The sequence below is a fragment of the Macaca mulatta genome, chromosome 9 (genome assembly GCF_049350105.2).
Source record: "Macaca mulatta isolate MMU2019108-1 chromosome 9, T2T-MMU8v2.0, whole genome shotgun sequence".
NCBI lineage: Eukaryota > Metazoa > Chordata > Mammalia > Primates > Cercopithecidae > Macaca > Macaca mulatta.
Window position 1 is genome coordinate 70,115,978 of NC_133414.1, and position 8,374 is coordinate 70,124,351.

At 43.9% G+C, this 8,374-nt stretch overlaps 1 pseudogene; it reads right to left on the reverse strand.

Moving 5' to 3' along the window:
* Window positions 1-6,349: 6,349 nt before the first annotated feature.
* Window positions 6,350-7,741, reverse strand: LOC701853 (small ribosomal subunit protein eS12 pseudogene; annotated as a pseudogene).
* Between the last annotated feature and the right edge of the window lie 633 nt (window positions 7,742-8,374).

Sequence of the window (8,374 nt, forward strand, 5' to 3'; positions counted from 1 at the left end):
GGGGTAGGAATCCTCTGGGTTTGCCTCATTTCCACCCGCTGCAGCTGCCCAGCATCCACCTAGCCTAGCGTGAGTCTTCTCCTGGAGGCTTCCAGAGGTGTTTCCATGAATAAATAGGGAGGACGGCAAGGCATGACAAAGGGACCGGAGCAAAGGAAAGGACCAAATGTGGCTGGCATGCCTCCGACAAGCCTTCTGGAGTGTGAGTATCTGTCAAAGCAGAAATGAAGACTTGGGAAGAGGAGCTTCTTATGGTGTCTAACTGTCTCTTTCTCTGGGGCAGTGGGCTCCAGACACTTTTAGAACCACACGTACAAAGCCTCCCGGGGCTTAGGCTCTCCAGGGAAAGCTATGCTCAGGCAGGGGCATAGGACAGGCAGGCAGCAGGGGCAGGAAAGGCTAGCAGCTCTTCCCTGGCTAACAGGTGGGGTTCTGCCTCCAGCTGCCTCCCCAGAACAGAAGCCAGATGAGCTGCCCCGAAGTCACCTTGGGGAGTTAGGGGACGCATCTGCCACATACACTGTGTTGGGAGAGAACTTTCAGCTGACTGCAAGCTTCCCAGGCTGCTCCCAGTGGAAAGTCTGACTCCTGGGCTGGGAGGTTCCTTCTCTGCCAACACCCTGCTCTGAGCCTACAGACAGGCAGTGAACAGTGCGGTTGGCGTCTCCCTGCAGCTCCAGCTGAGCCTTTGGGGTCATATCTCAAGGGGCTATTAAGGGAAATCATCACCTCAGGAACGGTCATCTCTTTTTTTTGCTATAGTCACAATTTAAGGAATTGTGTGAAACAGTCAAGTGGGGGCAGACATTAGATTTCAAGAGATCTCAACCACTCCAAAATATGGCCTGAGCCTGTGCCACCCAACCTCCTCGACCCCATAGACTTCATTCCTTCATTCATTCACTTGTTCCAACTTTCGCCAGTATTTCCCAAGTACCTACCTTGTGCCAGCCTGAAGGCAGGAAGCACACAGTGAGGAAGGGACAGAACCCCCCTGCTAGCCAGGGAAGAGCTGCTAGCCCTTCCTGCCCCTGCTGCCTGCCTATTCTGTGCCCCTGCCTGACCATCATGGTCTCATATGGTCTTTCATTGACTGAAAAGTCCTCATGCACCACTTGACTGTAGTTAAGATGGCTGACTCTTTCCACTCTGATTTCCCCTCCATCTCATTGCTCCTCACACCCCTCATGTTGGAGTGCTCATAGACATTTTTAGGCTCTGGCTAGGGATGAGACAGCTTTATGTAGTTTACGGTCACTTCTATGTGTGGTTGCATTACTGCTAGTCTTCCAGCACAGGAATGGCTTCCAGGAATATTGTTCTGATTCAGCCAGCAGGGTCAGAGATGATATCTAAATAATAAACATTTCCCCAGCACCTGTTTTCAGAAATACGTCAGCAGTGGAGGAGAAACAAGTATGGATCCAGAAACTAGTCTATGGAAAACTCTCTCCCCTATCATATGTATAGAGTTGTAAGCTTGTAAGGCTGTTCACATCCATGCCTATTTAAAATGGAAGTTCTCTCCTGCAGAGAATATACTCAATAGTGCAATATATACACTTATAACACAGACATATAAATACGTCTCTTTTGAACAATTTCGGTAAATGTATTTTGCTAGAGCTCCTGTGTAGTAAGGCAGAACTAGAGGAGTACTGCAAATAGAAGCAAGCTTTTGTGTGAAATGAGATGTCTTATGCATCTCACTGTATCTGATTACATCTTAGCTTGTCTGATATATTTTATCCCAGTGAAGTCCACAAGTTCTAGATGTGCACACTAAGAAAGATTACATTTTATAACTCGATATGAAATATTAACATCTACAAAGACAACATAAAACTCAATCTACTGTTACAACAAGACCGTCCATGACAGGTTGGGAAAGAGTTAAGTAGCAGCCATACCCCAAAGACCAGCTGTGAGAGCATAGAGGCACCTGATGGTGCCTCTGCCTGTTCTGCACTCTCCTTGAAAGCAACATGGAGCACAAGCTCATCCAGTGATTTCCAGCCCTCCCTCACAGCAAGTTAAGCCAGCAGATTTCTTGCAGAAAATCTCATGAGCAAAGATGAGTTCACCGTCAAAAAATATAATTTGAGAAGCACCACCACGAAAGGGAGACTTCCATCTGAGGAAACATAATAACCATAGCTACTATTTACTGAGCATTTATATGTCAGGCACTATTGCAAACATAAAGTGGAACTATTTTATGTTTGCAATAGACACATGAATACCTTATAAGAGTCCTACCTTATAAGAGTTTAAGGTAGGACTATTTTTATTGTCATTTTACAAATGAAGAAACTAAAGTGTCAAGTGATTAAGTAACTTCGTCCAAAGTCACATAGCTTAACATGAGAAGCCACAGACTAACCTCAGCTGTCTGGCTCCAGATCTGAAGATTAAGCAGAACGAACAGACAACCAGTAATGTGCTTTGAAGTAAGTATAATGAGAATAATTTCTTATTCTCAAATAATAAAGGATGGAAAAGAATCAATTGAGGATGTTAGAGATGAACAATGTGTTCATTTTGTATTACTGATCACAGGAATAAAAACCAAAAAATATATTCGTAGTTTAAACAAAACCACCTGAGTGGAAGAGCTATGTAGTGCAATGTATGCAGCTGAAGAGCTAATTAGTGAACTAAAAGATTGGAATCCTCCCTGAAAACAGCAGACTGGGATAAATAAATAGAAAGTAGAAAAGAAAAGATAATAGACATGGAAGATAGTTCCAGAAGTGCCAATATCCACCCACTGGTGTTACCAAAAGAGAGACTGCCAGAGAAATGGATGTCCAATGAAACACGGTTGGTTTGCAACACAAGTTTATTTCCTCTCCCTCCCCAAATCCTAATAAAATGGCAGTAGAGGAAGAGCACAGGTAAAATCCTTCAAGGACAATAGGAACAAGAGAGGAGAAAACAGCAACCAAGAATTTCGACATGTATTTTGGAGATAGTATACAAAGGAGTGGTAATTTGGCAGAATGGTGCATGTTCTGACTTGGGTGCCCCAGAGGGAGAAAATAAGAAAAATCCAAAAGATTCTCCCTACTCCATCCCCAGACTCTCAGAAAGGATCCACACTTGAAGAGGTGAGGTACAGTGTGAGCCTGTAAATAGGAAAACAGGGGCATAAGTGGAAACCCTAGGCCACTTTCTCTACTCTCTTCAGCCAGGGGTCCCCTCCACCCAGGGGAGAAAGGAGAGTTATTTGTCATATAAATTGAACTGAAGAAACTGTAGAATAGGTCTGAGCCACACAGATTTGAGAGGAGGAGGCAAGGTATCGGAGGAACCTGCCCCCAATATTTCAACATAGGTTCTTTCTATTTTCCATAAGTGTCAGCGAGCTGAGAAATAAAGAGAAAGAGTACAAAGATTGGAATTTTACAGCTGGGCTGCGGGGGGTGACATCACATATTGGTAGGACCGTGATGCCCACCTGAGCTGCAAAACCAGCAGGTTTTTATTAAGGATTTCAAAAGGGAAGGGTGTGTAAGAACAGGGAGTAGGTCACAAAGATCACATGCATCAAAGGGCAAAAAGGAGAACACAGATCATGTGCTTCTGAGGAAACAGGACCAGGGCAAAATCAGAAACTCTTGATAAGGGTCTATATTCAGCAGTGCATGTATTGTCTTGATAAACATCTTAACAGAAAATGGGGTTTGAGAGCAGAGAACCAGTCTGACCAAGAATTTACCAGGCTGGAGTTTCCCAATCCTGGTAAGCCTGAGGGTACTGCAGGAGACCAGGGCATATCTCAGTCCTTATCTCAACTGCATAGGACAGACATTTCCAGAGCAGCCATTTATAGACCTCCCCCCAGGAATGCAATTATTTTCCCAGACTATTAATATCAATATTCCTTGCTAGGAAAATAATTTAGCGATATCTTCCCTACTTGCATGTCTGTTTATAGGCTCTCTGCAAGAAGAAAAATATGGCTCTTTTTGCCCAACCCTGCAGGCAATCAGACCTTATGGTTGTCTTCCCTTGTTCCCTAAAATTGCTGTTATTCTGTTCTTTTTCAAGGTTTCATATTGTTGAAACACACGTTTTACAATCAATTTGTACTGTTAACACAATAGTGGTCCTGAGGTGATGTACATCCTCAGCTTACGAAGATAATAGGATTAAGAGATTAAAGTAAGACAGGCCTAAGAAATTATAAGAGTATTATTTGGGAACTGATAAATGTCCATGAAATCTTCACAATTTATGTTCCTCTGTCGCGGTTCCAGCCAGTCCCTCTGTTCAGAGGTCAGGGATCAAGTTTAAACACAAGGATTAAGCCACCATCTACATATTGAATGATGGGACCCCAGTCCCCAGAGAGTGAGCAACCTAATTTACAATCTACAGGCCAGGGTCCGGAGGATTCATTTGTGGAGAAAAGGAACGTCCCAGACAAAGGGCCTCCAGTGGCTGATGTGTGCTGGTTTCCTCAATGAAGAGCTGACCTGATGCTCAGACACTCTGTGGCGAGCTCCATCAGTCAACAAGCCCTGCTCCCCCGCAGAGATTGCAGTCAGTGTTTTGTGCTTCACCCCCAAATGTGAATACACAGGTAGGGGTCACCACCTGGGAGGAAGGCCACCAGCAAGGGTGATCAACCTTCCTGGCTTGCCAGGGACTGAGGCATTTCACAGGACGTGGGACAGTCAGTACTACTATGGTTTGAGTTTGTTCCCACCAAAACTCATGTTGAACTTTGATCCCCAATGTGGCAGTGTCGGGAGGTGTGCCTGGTGGGAGGTGTTTGGGTCATGGGGGCAGATCCCTCATGAATGACTTGTTGAGCTCCAGCTCTCTCATGAGACTGGATTTTGTTCTCATGGGAATGTTTCTGCAGGAGTGGGTTGTTGTAAAGCCAGGATGCCCCTCGGGTTTTGTCTCTTCCCACATGTCCACTCACCATTGAACTTTTCCACCATGTTATGACATAGAACAAAAAGCCCCCACCAGAATCTGAGCAGATGTTGACACCATACTTTTTGAACTTCCCAGCCTGCAGAACTGTGAGCCAAATAAACCTCTTTTCTTTATAAATTCTCCAGCCTCAGGTATTCTTCTATAGCAACACTTAATGGATTAAGACAAGTACTAAAATAAGAGAAATCTCTGCCAAACCAGAATGAGTTAGTCGTCCTATTCTAGCATGTGCAAGCAATGTCCATTTGCATGGCTTTGCTTAATAATTTGCAAGCCTGACCTATATGCATAGCTCACAGGCTGGGAACACAGTCATCTGCTATAATTTATATGATCTTGTGACAACACCTGCCAAAAATCATATTAAATGGTTTGTGACTTTTGTTGATCCTCTTCCAGCCTTTGACACAATATATAAGCAAAAATATGAACTCTCCTGCTTGTAATTTCCAGTTGGGTAAAACAAAGATGTGTCCTGTATTCTTTTATTTTTAACTTGAAACCACACTGAGATAGCCCATTAGTTTGCTTTCCTACTGACCCACACAACTGTTAGGCACAGTGCAGGCCACTGACCAGCATCAGCTCCAAAGGATCAGTGTCTGTGCCCTGCAGGTTGTTGCATATGGTAGGGCCCTGCCACCCTGCTCTGGAATGGAGCACAGAAGGCCAAGCATTCTCTTGGATGCAAATAACCTCATGTGGGTATCATGGACTAGGAGTAGTTTTAGTAGACAATGAATACTGCTATCTAATGACCTCTAGAAACAAGGGCTACCACATCTGGATCTGAAATAATCATTTTAATGGAAATCCTCCAACTTTAGGGAGATTAATAGGAAATAATAATAAACAATAAATCATCTTATTTAGTTACTTTGGGTGTACAATTCACAACCAGTTTTAACAGGGCTTATTGCTCAAAATTAGATGTGCTGCAGGTGTGTGTGTGTGTGTACACGCATATGTATATGTGTAGCCAAACAGGATATATGGTTATGTGCCTGCTTTACATTTTTTCCAGGCTAATTTTTATTGCCATTGCATTTTATGATGTGGAATTGTGGGGAATCAGTTACCCATTCATTGCCTTGTTAGGGAACTCTCACATTTCCCCCTGAAGAGAATCTTGGCTCTGCCTGCAGGGACTCCCTTGATGCACTTTGGAGGGGATGTGGGTTGTCCTCTTCAGAAACATTTTCTTTCTTTCTTTCCTTCTTTCCTTCTTTCTTTCTTTCTTTCTTTCTTTCTTTCTTTCTTTCTTTCTTCTTTCTTTCTTTCTTTCTTTCTTTCTTTCCTTCCTTCCTTTCTTTCTTTTCTCTTTCTTTCTTTCTTTCTTTCTTTCTTTCTTTCTTTCTTTCTTTTCTTTCCATGTGTGAGTCAAAGATTTATTTCCTCATTTCTTGCATTTGAAGTACTCTTTGATGACATCCTCATCCTGAGACTCCTTCCATAGTCCTTAACTACTACACAGCTGCAGCCAACCACTTTACAGGCTTTCCCCTCTCTGTCAATTGTACAGGGGCCTTCCCATTCCCCTAGTTTCTTGTTGTCGTTACCCTCGATTAGGTTGATTTGGTGTTCAGCACAAAGGGCCTCCACTGACTTGACATACATAGGCTTATCACAGTTGGATACAAGCTCACAAATGTGGGCTTGGCGCTTGTCTAAGGCTTTGGCACTTTGCGAATTCCACATGCTAGGCCATCATGGATGAGGGCGGTCTTCAGCACCTCTTGTAAAGCAGTATTAACGTCCATGACACCTCCAGCAGCAATGTCCACCTGGGCCATGATAGTGGGTTATAGGTGAAGCCCAATCTCAAGCTTCCGCCTCCACACGACTTGGCAGTGGCAGGGAAAGAGAGGAATGTTCTGTCTGGTGCATGAGTTTTCATAACAGGATCTATTCCAAGCCCCAGCTCAGTTTGTTATTAAGGTATATGGCTCATCTCTTAACTGGCAATGGAAAGTTCCAGCATTTCAAGTAGAATCTCAACCTCAGAGCCACACTATACTTTTCAAAAGCTTGGCTAAGAGAAATGCTACTTGTGGATAAGTGCCTGCAGAGTACATGTATTCAATCCTCTAGACAAATATTCTTAAATCTATTCCCAATTTAGCCAGAGTCATGGACTTGTGAGCTTGACTGCTTCCCACTGACTCCTTGAAGAATGACTTTTAATGCTTTGTGCTTTGGTTGAGGGGCATGATACACATTATGCAAAGTATGGTTTTGAACACTGATTCCTATCTGTTGCAGGGATATTGTTGAGGATGTGGCTTCTCTATGAAGCCTCTCTATGAAGACCTAAAGGAGAATATGCTCTTTGGTCCTCAGTATGTGGAATAGTTGTGCTTTTTCTTAGCAACCTGCAAATATTCTGGATCTCATAATGTGTCGTATATCCCTCTCCCCATCAGCAGCTAGGGTCTTAGAGCCAAATGAGTGAACAACCATGAGCCCACACAAGGGGACTAATCACTCGGGTTGGCACAATTAGTTTGGTGGAATCAGAGCCTGGGGTATAGGCAAGACGCTGTAGTGGCTCAATCTGCCATGGGCAGATCCAGATGTTGAGTGTCAAGGAACCCCCTCCCTAGGGGAGGGTTGGTGATGAACATGGATCCTCCAAACCAGCCTAATGCAGGTGCCTGTAGGCCATTACTGCCCCTGAGGGTTAGGGTTGGGGTTAGGGTTAGGTATGTTAGGATGATGACATGGCACACCTCGTCCTATACCTATACCCTTCTCCTCACCAGCTCTGTATCCTTTATTAACACACATGAATGGCATTGTTTGGAGCAGCAGCAACTGCATGTGAGTCAAATGCCGTGTGCTTTCCATTGTTTCACCCATCACAGTCCCCAGGGGTGGGTACATTCACACCCCAAAGTTCACTTCTATTATGTGAGCCAGGGAAGCAGTATACTAGACATTAGCAGTGTGGGCTCTGGAGTCAGGGGCCAGTTTCAAATCCTGCCTCCACCTCTCACTAATTGAGAGGCCTTGGATGAGACATTTAGTCTGTTTATCTAGAAAACAGAAACAAAACACTGCTTACAAACACAGCTGTGACAGGAAACACATTACATAACCACTGTGAACCATTTAGCACAGAGCTTGACCCAGTAATAAATGCTACGAAGAAATATATTGTGGTAGTGAAGACTTTAGTTTTTGGAATTGGATATACCTGGGTTCAAATTCCAGCTCTTCCAGGGTCAACTGTGAAAACTTGGGCAAGTTTCCAACTTCATTAATCCTCACCTTTTTCCAACTGCGAAATGGGGCAAATAGTGCATACAAAACTCATGGCCCACTGCTTGAGATGAAGTGTGTGCTCCATAAGTGATAGCTTTAGCTACTTGTTATTTTACTGCTATACCAGAGAGAATGCAGCTCAAGCTAAACAGGCAAG